This window comes from Mustelus asterias, chromosome 17 (genome assembly GCF_964213995.1).
Source record: "Mustelus asterias chromosome 17, sMusAst1.hap1.1, whole genome shotgun sequence".
NCBI lineage: Eukaryota > Metazoa > Chordata > Chondrichthyes > Carcharhiniformes > Triakidae > Mustelus > Mustelus asterias.
The window spans coordinates 9099674-9112569 of NC_135817.1; the positions used below are offsets into that span (position 1 = coordinate 9099674).

Below are 12896 nucleotides of genomic sequence, written 5' to 3' on the forward strand. Positions count from 1 at the left end.
TTACGAATGTTGTAACTGCATCTTTGATCAATAAGGCTATGCCCCCTCGTTTTACAGTTTGCCTATTCTTTATAAAGATCTTATAAACAGTTACAATCGAAACAATAAGATTAGAGTGATAGTCAGAGAGAAGAGGAAGTGTGGTTCCTCTACAGAAGTGAAACAGCACCTTACAGTTTGACCTAAGTTCATCCTGTAAACATTTCTCTCACTGTGTTCCTCCCTGTGTTTAACTTCTTTACCTACACTGTTTAATACAGGGCATCGAGAAGAAAAGATAAACAAATTAGAAAGCATCCAATGTTTAATTATAAGTGATAGATGACTTTGTTGAGTCAGTGTTTAAATATTAATATAACAGGATTTGATACTCTTACTAAAGCAGCCTTAATAAAGCAGCCTATTGACATAATAAGCCAATTTCTGTTGGAAATGCAAGGTGTTGAAGTCTTTGATATTTATTCCTAATCTCTCTCTGCAGCACCTTTATTGCTTCTGTCTTCTGTGGAAATAAGAGTCAGAAATGCAACTGCCCTGACATTTACAGCGAGATGGAGAGGGAGTGTAAGAGAAACCTGGCAACCAAGAGATGATAAGGCCTTGTCAAATTTAATGACAGGCTCTCATCAGAAATGTTTCTTCAATTTCATGTCTGACACTCAAGGAAATTCACAGCTGGAAAAACCTGCAGCAGGAGGCCACAGCAGGCCTTGCAAATGATCCCTGGCACTTGGATGGCAGAATGAGGTCAGGGCTGGAAGCTGAGGTTGGGGCTGGTGATTAGAGATTGCAAATCATTGTTGGAACAAAGGCCATGATCGGCAGAGGAAAGGCCAAAGGCTTTTGTGGGGGGCCTGGGAGGTGCAACTCTCCTTCTGGCCCACAAGGAGTGCTAGAAAATTCACTCATCTCTATAGTGAGTCAGTAGCTCCCATCTCTATCTCACTGCTGCCTTTTCTGAGCTTTGAAAAACCTACACAGTAAATGTTAAATTTAGATTGGGATTCTAATTGCACAGTGCAAATCTGGTTTAATGTTAATAAAATGTCCTGACTCTCACAGAGGGTCACTCACATGAGACAAAACCCGCTAATGCAAAATTAGCAACAGGCTGGTGGAATTCCTGTTTTTTTTACTTTATCCTGCTTGTTAGGCTAAGGTGACGGCCTCCTCAGAGTACAAACGACAAAGAAGAGAAACCATTTTTATGATCGTTATCATGGAGCACAAATCATCCATGGGCTTAGGACACACCCTTTCCAGCATAGATACCTAGGAACATAAAGAGATCATTCAGCCCCTCAGGCCTGTACTAGTATAGTGGATGGTGCCCAGTATTCCCAATGTTTGGAGAGGCAGATTTCCATTACCCTCAATGTGAAGACATGCTTCTTAATTTCACACCCTTTTCAGGATGTGGGCTTTGCTAACTGGGCCAACATATATTGCCCATCCCTAACTGCTTTGCCCTCCATTTCAGAGGGCATTTTAGAGTCAATTGCTGTAGATCTGGAATCACATGTAGGCCAGACCAAGTAAGGGTGGCAGATTTCCTTCCCTACAAGCCATGAGTGAACCAGATGGGATTTTACAACAATCGATAATGGTTTCATGGTCATCATTAGACTTTTAATTCCAGATGTTTTTGAGATTGTTTTGGCAGATAAGGTAAAGGAGAATCCAAACAGCTTCTTCAAATACATAAAGACCAAAAGAGTAATTAGGGAGAGAGTAGGGCCTCTTAAGGATCAACGAGGTCATCTATGTTATCACTCATCTAACAAGAGATGGGTGAGATCCTAAATGAATATTTCTCATCAGTATTTACTGTTGAGAAAAGCATGGATGTTAGGGAACTTGGGGAAATAAATAGTGATGTCTTGAGGAGTGGACATATTACAGAGAAGGAGGTGCTGGAAGTCTTAAAGCGCATCAAGGTAGATAAATCCCCGGGACCTGATGAAGAGTATCCCAGGACATTGTGGAAGGCTAGGGAGGAAATTGTGGGTCCCGAGCAGAGATATTTGAATCATTGATAGTCATAGGTGAGGTGCCTGAAGATTGGAGGGTGGCAAATGTTGTGCCTTTGTTTAAAAAGGGCTGCAGGGAAAAGCCTGGGAACTACAGGTCGGTGAGCCTCACATTTGTGGTGGGTAAGATGTTAGAAAGTATTTTAAGAGACAGGATCTACAGGCATTTAGAGACGCAAGGACTGATTAAGGACAGTCAGCATGGCTTTGTGAGTGGAAAATCATGTCTCACAAATTTGATTGAGTTTTTTGAAGGGGTAACCAAGAAGGTAGATAAGGGCAGTGCAGTTGATGTTGTCTATATGGACTTTAGCAAGGCCTTTGACAAGGTACCGCATGGTAGGTTTTTGCATAAGGTTAAACCTCACGGGATTCAGGGTGAGGTAGCTAAATGGATACAAAATTGGCTTGATGACAGAAGCAAGAGGGTGGTTCTTGAGGGTTATTTTTCAAACTGGAGGCTGTGACCAGCGGTGTGCCTCAGGGATCAGTGTTGGGTCCACTGTTATTTGTCATTTATATTAATGATTTGGATGAAAATATAGGAGACATGGTTAATAAGTTTGCAGATGACACCAAGATTGGTGGCATAGTGGACAGTGAAGAAGGTTATCTTGGATTGCAACGGAATCTTGATCAATTGGGCCAGTGGGCTGACGAATGGCAGATGGAGTTTAATTTAGATAAATGCGAGGTAATGCATTTTGGTAGATCAAACCAGGACAGGACTTACTCAGTTAATGGTAGGGCGTTGGGGAGAGTTACAGAACAAAGAAATCTAGGGGTACACATTCATAACTCCTTGAAAGTGGAGTCACAGTGGACAGAATGGTGAAGAAGGCATTCAGCATGCTTGGTTTCATTGGTTGGAACATTGAATTCAAGAGTTGGGATGTCTTGTTGAAGTTGTACAAGACATTGGTAAAGCCACAGTTGAATGCTGTGTACAGTTCTGGTCACCCTATTATAGAAAGGATATTATTAAACTAGAAAGAGTGCAGAAAAGATGTACTAGGATGCTACCAGGACTTGATGGTTTGAGTTATAAGGAGAGGCTCGATAGACTGGGACTTTTTTCTCTGGAGCGTAGGAGGCTAAGGGCCAATCTTATAGAGGTCTATAAAATAATGAGGGGCATAGATCAGCTAGATAGTCAAGATCTTTTCCCAAAGATAGGGGAGTCTAAAACTAGAGGGCATAGGTTTAAGGTGAGGTGGCAGAGATACAAAAGGGCCAGAGGACAATTTTTTCACACAGAGGATGGTGAGTGTCTGGAACAAGCTGCCAAAGGTAGTTGTCGAGGCAGTTACAATTTTAACTTTTAAGAAGCGTTTAGAAAGTTACATGGGTAAGATGGGTATAGAGGGATATGGGTCAAATGCGGGCAATTGGGACTAGCTTCGGGGTTTAAAAAAAAGGGCGGTATGGACAAGGTGGGCCAAAGGGCCTGTTTCCAAGCTGTAAACCTCTATGACTATGACTGTATGACTCTATGTTTGTGGAATTCAAATTTCACTATCTGCCTTGGGTCCCCAAATCTTGCCCTGGGTGTCTGGATTACTAGTCAAGTGACAATACCACTCTGCCTCCCCTAAATGGCCTAGCCTTGGTTTGCAGGATTCCACTTGCTTCTTTCTTGCTCTGACCTGTCCTTCTGGGAATTGTGTGCAATCCTTTTCTGCATGGTCGGAGCAAGTTATTGTCAGTCCAAGATTGTCAAAGTTGACAGCTGTAGAAGAATTCTCACCATCTCTCTTATAGAATGCTCAATGAGGTGGTGAAACTTCAACCGACATGCAGGCATTACAGAAATTCAGAGCACCAGAAAACCATCGAAATGTTACAGTGCAGAAATAGACCATTCAGTCCATTATGTCTGCAGTGGGTTTAATTGATTAATTGATCCCCTGCTCAAATCATTTTGTGCTCAAGGTATCCCCCATAGATATATTAGTACATGTTCAGAGTGAATTTAGTATTATTGTTTGAAACATAATAAATAACAGGAAGCTTGCAGACACCACTGCTGGAATTCTACTGCTTTGCCCGCCCGAGGCTTGTAAGATCGCGCCCGAGGCCAATGGAGAATGCCGTTCTGCGATCCTCACCCGCCCCGATTCTGGGGTGGGCGAGGCGGTAGAATTCCGACACACATTTGTCTTTACTGATCTCACAGCATTTTTGCACCTTGTTAGTTGTGGCTCAGTTAATAACATGCTGACCGCTGAATCAAGTCGCAGTTGAACACCAAAATCAAGGCTACAGCGCCAGAGGTGCAATCTTGGATGAAATGTTAAACTGAACACTGGATATTCTCAGGTAGAAGTCAAAGATCACATGGCACTATTTCAAAGAAGTAGGCAGAATGGGGGTTACATAAATGAGGGTAAAATCAGACCAGACAAGAGGCATCCGGCTCCTGTTGTGTTCATTGTTTGAAGTTCTTAACCACCAAAACCAACTCGGGCCTGAGCTCAAAGAACAAAAAGCCTTGGAAGTAAGATATGTATCTGCTGTCTGATTGTAGATGGAATCATCTGCTGATGTAACTTGTGAACTCATGAGTTACACTTGTAGTTTTGTCTCGGTGTCTGGGCTGAATGACACACATGTGCATTTGTTCATGCGTTAATTCATTGACAGTCTGAAACTTCCACTTATATCTCAGTCCGCATTGGGTTCGGGGACCAGGTAGATGATGTGTACGGTTAGATGTTGTTTAGGTGAATTGCTATCAGAATTTGAATAGGTACAGATCAAGTGACTGTTCAAATCTGAGAACAGCACAAAATATTCCAGAAGGACATACACAGTGCCAAAGAAAATGGTGGAGAAGGTCAGAATAGTATGGAACACCTTATGCAAATTACAATGAGTCAAATTTGAATCCCAGGGAAATGTAATACTGTTTACAAAACAGTCAATTTTGCAAGTGTAGCAAAAGGGCCAGATTACTGTTCATATATAAGCAAAATATTATATTGTAATGTATCAGCCCGCAGCAAAGGAGGTTGCAGGCACTGCTTTGGAAACAGAAGAAGCCTGTTTACTTGCAGGAGACTTCCTGGAACTGCTTACTGACTGGCTCTAATCCAAGGCTCCAACAGACACGCACAGTGCAATTCCAAAGGACTTAACTCTGCAAAACACTGCAAGGCTCATTTGTAGATTTTACTGCTGGGATCATGTGAAAAATCTGCAAAACAATCCTGCTGCTAAATGCAGAATAGACAAATTGGGAAACAATGTCACGTCCATGTTGAAGTTTGTTTGAGTTTTGTTCTACTGTAAAGGTAACAAGTTGGCATTGATCCAACATATTTTTCTGAGGGCATGGAGATATCACCCCCACCCAGTCTGCATTTACTTTATGCAACTCTGCTGATAACATTTGTGATTTTGGACAGGTCTTTTGTCTTTCGCTATATTTGTAGCATTATTTATGTGTAGGTCACTGACCACTCAACCACTGCAGCTAGTTCTTTATGCCTGCTACCACTCATTTATCTGCTTCTACTTCACCACTAGTTCTCTCAATCCTTCTACTGCTGATAAATTATCAGACTGCTTGAGCTACATCCAGTATTGGATGAGCAGAAATTATAATAACAAAACATTGAGAAGACTGGAGTTATTGGCATTGGCCCAGCCACAAACACTGGTGACCAACTCCATCCCTCTCGCAGGCAAATCTCTGATACTAAAACAAATGGTTCAAAACCTTGGTGTTATAATTGACCTTGAGATGGGTTTTCAATCACATATCCATCACTAAGATCGTTTACATCGGCCAACTCCTCTCCTGCCTCAGCTCACCTGCTGCTGAAACCCTCATCCATGCCTTAGTTACCTCTAGTCTTGCCTATGCCAACACACTGCTTGCTGGTGTCCCACGTTCTGCCTTGAAGTCATCCAAAATTCTGCCACACACTTCCTTGTACCAGGTCCAATTTACACCTCACTTCTGTGCTCATTGATCTATATTGGTGGCTATTGTTAAGTAACACCTCCATTTTAAAGTTCTCATCCTTGTTTCCAAATCCCTCCATACCCTTGCCCCTTCCTGTCTGTAAATTCCTCCTGCCCCACAACTCTCAGATATCTATGCTGTTACAACCACATGAGAAAAGGTAAAGATGACTCCCCTATTCTACCATTCCAGGTCTGACTGTAACAGGATTTTATTGTGAATTTAGAGTGTATGTGCTTTGCCAATACTGAAGGAATACTGCTACTTGTGCTTTCAGATTGTAAAGAATAACTCAATCAGGTTTTCTTAGGTCTGTATTGTAAAAAGTGGGATGAAACAGAACAGAAACTTGAACACCCTGGGAGCATGAAAGACCCCCATCTTCTGTTGGCTTTACAGTATCCTGAAAGACACACATGCACAGACAGGGTGTGGTAGGGTAAGAGGATAGACAAAGGAGTATATGGTTAGCTGTTCTTTGGCTGGTCTCAGTGAGGTGATTCCACATTGTAGTTGATTTGTTCATTTGTCTTCCTGGATGTAGTTGTATGGAGTAAATTTCCACTTCTTTATTCCCAAAAGATCTCTGTGTGCAGTAGATTTCTCTTCTCAGGACAGTTACTTTTCAAATCTAGGCATAATAGAGTCATGGGGCCCGATTTTACCATTTTGATTCTAAGTGCTGAATCTGGGAGTGTTCCAGATCCGACTTGTAAACTTGTTCTCAGGCGCCCCAACACGCACTCTGTCTGAAAAAAAAAGCAGCAATTCTGAATCGCGCTGCAGAAGCCTGTGGGTGGGGCTTATCATGCCCAAAACGCTGCTGCTCCGATCGGAGCCTTCAACTGCGCATGCGCAGTAAAACAAATTTTGAAAAATGCTCCCCTGCCACATTGCTCCCGGGTTGGATAATGCCTCTCCCCGGCCCCCACAGACGTTGCCCCACCCCCACAACATTACTGACCCCCTTCTCCCCCCCCACCGATTGCACGCAGAGTGGCAGTGGACCCCCCTTCCCCCCCCCACGGTTCGCATGCAGAGTGGCAACAGACCCCCCCTTTCCCTTCCACCAATCACCCGCAGAGTGGCAGTGGACCCACCCTGCCCTTGCCCCCCCCGCCGCCCCTCACCAGAAAACGATCTGACCCACTTCCCTCTTCCTCCCCCCACCAGAGAACGATCTGACTTGCCTCCCTTTTCTCCCCCCCATCAGAGAACGATCTGGCACGCCTCCCTCCTCCTTCCCCCCCACCAGAGAACGATCTGACTCACCTCCCCCCCAACCTCCACCACTGATCTGAGTTAGAGAGCCGTTGGAAGCGGTAGTAAAGGGGGAAATGCTGGTACGTTTCAGCATCCAGCCCATTAAGTCAAGTTAAATGCATGCAAATGCATTACTCGCCTCAAATGCGCTACTCGCCTCATGCCCAACTTTACCACGTTTTTGCTCCCGAAAACGGGTGCAACTTGTTGGTAAAATCGGGCACTTAGAGTCATAGAGGTTTACAGCATGGAAACAGGCCCTTCGGCCTAACTTGTCCATGCCGCCCCTTTTGTAAACACTTAAGCTAGTCCCAGTTGCCCGCGTTTGGGCCATATCTCTATACCCATCTTAACCATGTAACTGTCCAAATGCTTTTTAAAAGACAAAATTGTACCCGCCTCTACTACTACCTCTGGCAGCTTGTTCCAGACGCTCAACACCCTCTGTGAGAAAAATTGCCCCTCTGGGCCCTTTTGTATCTCTCCCCTTTCACCTTAAACCTATGGCCTCTAGTTTTAGACTCCCCTGTCTTTGGGAAAAGATATTGGCTATCTAGCTGATCTATGCCCCGCATTATTTTATAGACCTCTATAAGATCATCCCTAAGCTTCCTACACTCCAGAGAAAAAAGTCCCAGACTATCCAGCCTCTCCTTATAACTCAAACGATCAAGTCCCGGTAGCATCCTTGTAAATCTTTTCTGTACTTTTTCTAGTTTAATAATATGCTTTCTATTAGGGGGTGACCAGGACTGGAATATTCCAAGTGTGGCCTTACCAATGTCTTGTACAACTTCAACAAGACATCCCAACTCTTGTAATCAATGTTTTGACCAAGCATGCCGAATGCCTTCTTCATCACCCTGTCCACCTGTGACTCCACTTTCAAGGAGCTATGAACCTGTACCCCTATATCTCTTTGTTCTATACCTCTCCCCAATGCCCTAACATTAATTGAGTAACTCCTGCCCTCGTTCGATCTACCAAAATGCATCACCTCGCATTTATCTAAATTAAACTCCATCTGCCATTCATCAGCCCACTGGCCCAATTGATCAAGATCCCTTTGCAATCCTAGATTCACTAAAAAAGAATCCTTCTTCACTGTCCACTATGCCACCAATCTTGGTGTCATCTGCAAACTTACTAACCATGCCGACTAAATTCTTATCCAAATCATTAATATAAATGACAAATAACGGTGGACAGCACTGATCCCTGAGACACACCACTGGTCACAGATCTCCAGTTTGAAAAACAACCCTCTACAGTCACCATAATAGTTTCAGAAAAGAGTCAAAAGCTTTTTATAGCCTGTTTCACTGCAGCATTCTGATCTCTGAACTCTCTCTGGCTTTATAACAGTCTCTTAAATTACCCTTTCAGAGAAATTCTATTAATCCATGGGCCCTATTTTACCAAAAATACGTGCCCGAAATCGCGGTAAATTCAGGTGTCGGGCCTTTAATGCGATCTGCACCTGAATCTGAGCAGATCTCGACTTTACCAACACCCGATTCGGGCACGGGTCCTGTCCGCACCCGAATCGGGCGGCCCGACAATTTAAATGCATTAGCATGCATTTAAATTGACTTCATGAACCGCGCGCCCAACTCTGCTGCCAAATCCCACTTTACCGTCTTCTGGTCCGTTCCGGATCCGCGCTGTAAGCGATCTGCAGAATAAAAATCCGAAACGGATTTCTATTCTGCAGGGGAACCTCCGAAGACCATCCTCCTCGACCATCCTTCGCAGACCCCCCCCCCCGCTAACCACCCTGGCAGACACCCCCCCTGCATCAGACCCCCCTGGGAGGCAGGCCCCCCCAGCAGACCCCGCCCCCCTGGGATCGGACTCCCCTGGGAGGTAGGCACCCCCTGGCAGACCCCCCCCCCCCGGGATCGGACCCCCCTGGGAGGCAGGCCCCCTCTGGCAGGCCCCCCGCCCCGAGATTGGACCCCCCTGGTAGGCAGGGGGGTCCAAATTTGGGAAAATATTTCAAAATATGGATGGGGGGATATATATTTTGAAATATTTTCTCAAATTTTTGACTGTCAGGTTTTTAGTTCCTGCGATTATAATTTTGACAGTATCTTCCAAAGGGAATTCCTCTAATTCTGTGCAATGTTCAGATGAAAACAAGATGAAAGAAAGGATCCAAGGCTGCTCCAGAGGCAGATTAGCTGCACCCAACATTGTCCATGCAAATCACATTCATAACTAGGGGCACATCTGCCATGGAATGTGAGAGGAGAGTTACCAGTACAAGCTTCTTTTCACTATGGTTGATTTCCCAGATTTAGTAATCTCCTTGAATCTGATTTCCAACCAAGTTCCACCACGGGGACAATTCTTCCAAGTTCACCACATGACTCTGAACATTTGACCACCTGGCTCATGGCTACAGGGACATCAACAATCCAGTTACAGATCACAAATGTATTATACAGGCCACTAATTGCTCACTGGGACACTGTAGTTTAATTACCTTTCCTATAGATAATTAGGCAGCACAAAGAAGATGCTGCATTATTTTCAGTTTGCAAGATTCTCCCAAGTCCATCCTCCCCCTCTCTCTGCTCCCTCTGCTGTTTCTTTCTTTCGCGCTGCTTCAGATTTTTTTTCGAACTGCGCATGCGCGGTTCAGAGCTCTGATTGTTCCGGCAGCACTAAGCCCCGCCCACTGTGCGGATTGGACCGGAGCCGGCAAAAAGCGTATGGGCGCGTTGCAAAGAGGATTCCGGGCCCAGATCTGGCCCTTAGACTCCAAATGGTAAAATAGGGCCCCATGTACGCTGCAGATTTTGTTTGCAGAACAGGTTATTGCATTTTGATGACTCAACTTAGAAATCTCTGAAACCTTTCAGGTTGTGTGAAGCCAACAGAAGATGGGGGTCTTTCACACACCCCAGGGAGTTTGAATTTCTGCTCTGTTTCATCCCACTTGCTACAACACAGGCCTAGATATTTTAGCTGACTGGCAGACCTTCATTGTTTTAATTTATGTCTAGATTTAAAAATCCAATCGGGAAAAGAAAAATGAGAAATTCTGGGGGCGATTCTCCCATCCTGCTGCACTGATCTTTTAACGCAGTGGGCTGGGAGATTTAGTTGGTGTCCAATTAGTACGATCTGTGCTGGGCGTCCGGCACTGAGCGCATCTCCCAGTGCCGGATTTCCAGCACCATTAGCTCCGTGCCGGAAATAGGCGTGGAGCTGTATTATATATGCAGCTTCGAATTTCAACGTAATTTAAATGTAATTAGCTGGCCCGGGACTAAAGTCTCCAGGCTTGCCAGCCTTTCCTCACCACCAGGAGTTTTTCACTCCAGCGGGGTTTACAGTCGCTCCCCACTTATGGAGCTGGCAGCCCAACCCAGCTGGAGTGAAAGGGGGGTAACCGAGGTTCCCCAGAGGGTTGGGCGCTGGGGGGGTGGTGTCCCTGGGCATTGGCGCTTTGGCAGTGGGCTTGGGGCAGCTGTATGCTGCTGGCCACTCCAGTTGGAATAGGCCCCACACCCAGCTTTTCAGCGTGATTCACGCTAGTGCACTCTGCAGTGCACAGAGATTCATTTTTAAACTCCCACTGAAAAAAAACAGCATGATTTACTCCAGTTTTTATGCAAATTTGACACTAGGATTTTTTTTTGGGAGGATCGCCCCCTCTATCTTTAAAAAAACACATCCTTTTAACAATGCTCATCTAATTCTGGCCTCTTGAGTATTCCTAATTTTAGTGTCTCCATCAGTAGTGGCCATACCTTTGGGTGCCAAAACTCTAAGCTCTGGAGTTCCCTCTCTAAATCTTTGCTTCATTACTTTTCTCTTCCTTTGAGACATCCCTTAAAACGTATCTCTTTGACCAAGCTTTTGGTAATCTGTCCTAATATTTCCTCATTTGGCTTGGTTCAAATTTTGTTTGATAATGCTCTTGTTCCTTTGTTTTCTTTCTATCCTTTCCAGGGATTTTAGCATCACTGGCAGAGGCAGCATTTATTACCCATCCCCAATGGCCCTTGAGAAGGTGGCGGTGAGCTGCCTTCTTGAACCGCTGCAGTCCATGAGATGTAGGTACACCCACAGTGCTGTGAGGAAGGGAGTTTCAGGACTTTTGACCCAGTGATAGTGAAGGAACAGCAATATATTTTCAAGTCAGGATGGTGAGTGACTTGGAGGAGAACATCCAGGTGGTGGTATTCCCATGCTTCTGCTGGACTTGACCTTCTAAGTGGGAGAGGTCGCAAGTTTGGCAGGTTCTGTTGAAGGAGCCTTAGTAAGTTGCTGCAGTGCATCTTGTAAATGGCACACACTGTGCAGTGATGCAGGGAGTGATTGTTGGATTGTCAGTGGTGCAGGGAGTGATTGTTGGAGGTGGTGGAGGGTGTGCTGATCAAATGGACTGCTTTGTCCTGGATGGTGTCAAGCTTCTTGAGTGTTGTTGGAGGCACTCATCCAGGCAAGTGGAGAATATTCCTTCACATTCTTGACTTGCGCCTTGTTAATGGTGGACAGGCTTTGGAAGATAATGAGGTGAGTTACTCGCTGCAGAATTCATGGCCTCTGACCCGCTCTCGTAGCCACAGTATTTATATGGCTAGTCCAGTTCAGTTTCTGGTCAGTGGTAACCCCCAGAATGTTGATAGTGGGATTTCAGTGTGGTAATGCTGTTGAATGCCAAGGGAAGATGGTAGATTATTTCTTGTTGCAGGTAGTCATTCCCTGGAAACTATGTGACATGAATGTTACCTGCCACTTAAGCAGCCCAAGTCTGAATATTCTCCAGGTCTTGTTGCATATGAACAAGAATGGCTTCAGCATCAGAGGAGTTGCAACTGGTACTGAACACTGTGAAATCATCAGAGAACATCCCACTTCTGTCCTTATGATGGAGGGAAGGTCATTGAGGGAATAGCTGAAGGTGATTGAGCCTAGGATACTACTCTGAGGAACTCTTGCAGCAATGTCCAGGGAATGACAGGATTAGCCTTCAACCACCGTAACCGTCTTCCTTTGAGCCAAGTATGACTTCAATCAGTGGAAGGTTTTCCCCGATTCCCATTGACTTCAGTATTGCTGGGATTCCTTGATGTGGAGATGCCGGCGTTGGACTGGGGTAACCACAGTAAGAAGTCTCACAACACCAGGTTAAAGTCCAACAGGTTTATTTGGTAGCAAAAGCCACTAGCTTTCGGAGCGCTGCCCCTTCGTCAGGTGAGTGGGAATTCTGTTCACAAACAGGGCATATAAAGACACAAACTCAATTTACAAAATAATGGTTGGATTGCGAGTCTTTACAGGTAATCAAGTCTTAAAGGTACAGACAATGTGAGTGGAGAGAGCATTAAGCACAGGTTAAAGAGATGTGTATTGTCTCCAGACAGGTCAGTTAGTTGGCATCAATTCCTTGATGCCATACTCGGTCAAATGCTGCCTTGATGTCACTCTTACCTCACCTCTGGAGTTCAACTCTTTTCTACATAAGAACTAGGAGCAGGAGGAGGCCATCTGGCCCCTCGAACCTGCTCCGCCATTCAATAAAATCATGGCTGATCTTTTTGTGGACTCAGCTCCACTTACCCGCCCGCTCACCATAACCCGTAATTCCTTCACTGTTCAAAGATTTATCTATCCTT

At 44.9% G+C, this 12896-nt stretch overlaps 1 protein-coding gene across 1 annotated transcript in view; it reads right to left on the reverse strand.

Annotated features, from left to right (window-relative positions):
- Positions 1–6308: 6308 nt before the first annotated feature.
- Positions 6309–12896, reverse strand: part of lacc1 (laccase (multicopper oxidoreductase) domain containing 1) — a 62661-nt gene continuing 56073 nt past the window's right edge. The window contains exon 7 of the mRNA XM_078231952.1: positions 6309–6749. The gene's annotated coding sequence lies outside the window, so the exon portion shown is untranslated. The remainder of the gene's footprint in view (positions 6750–12896) is intronic.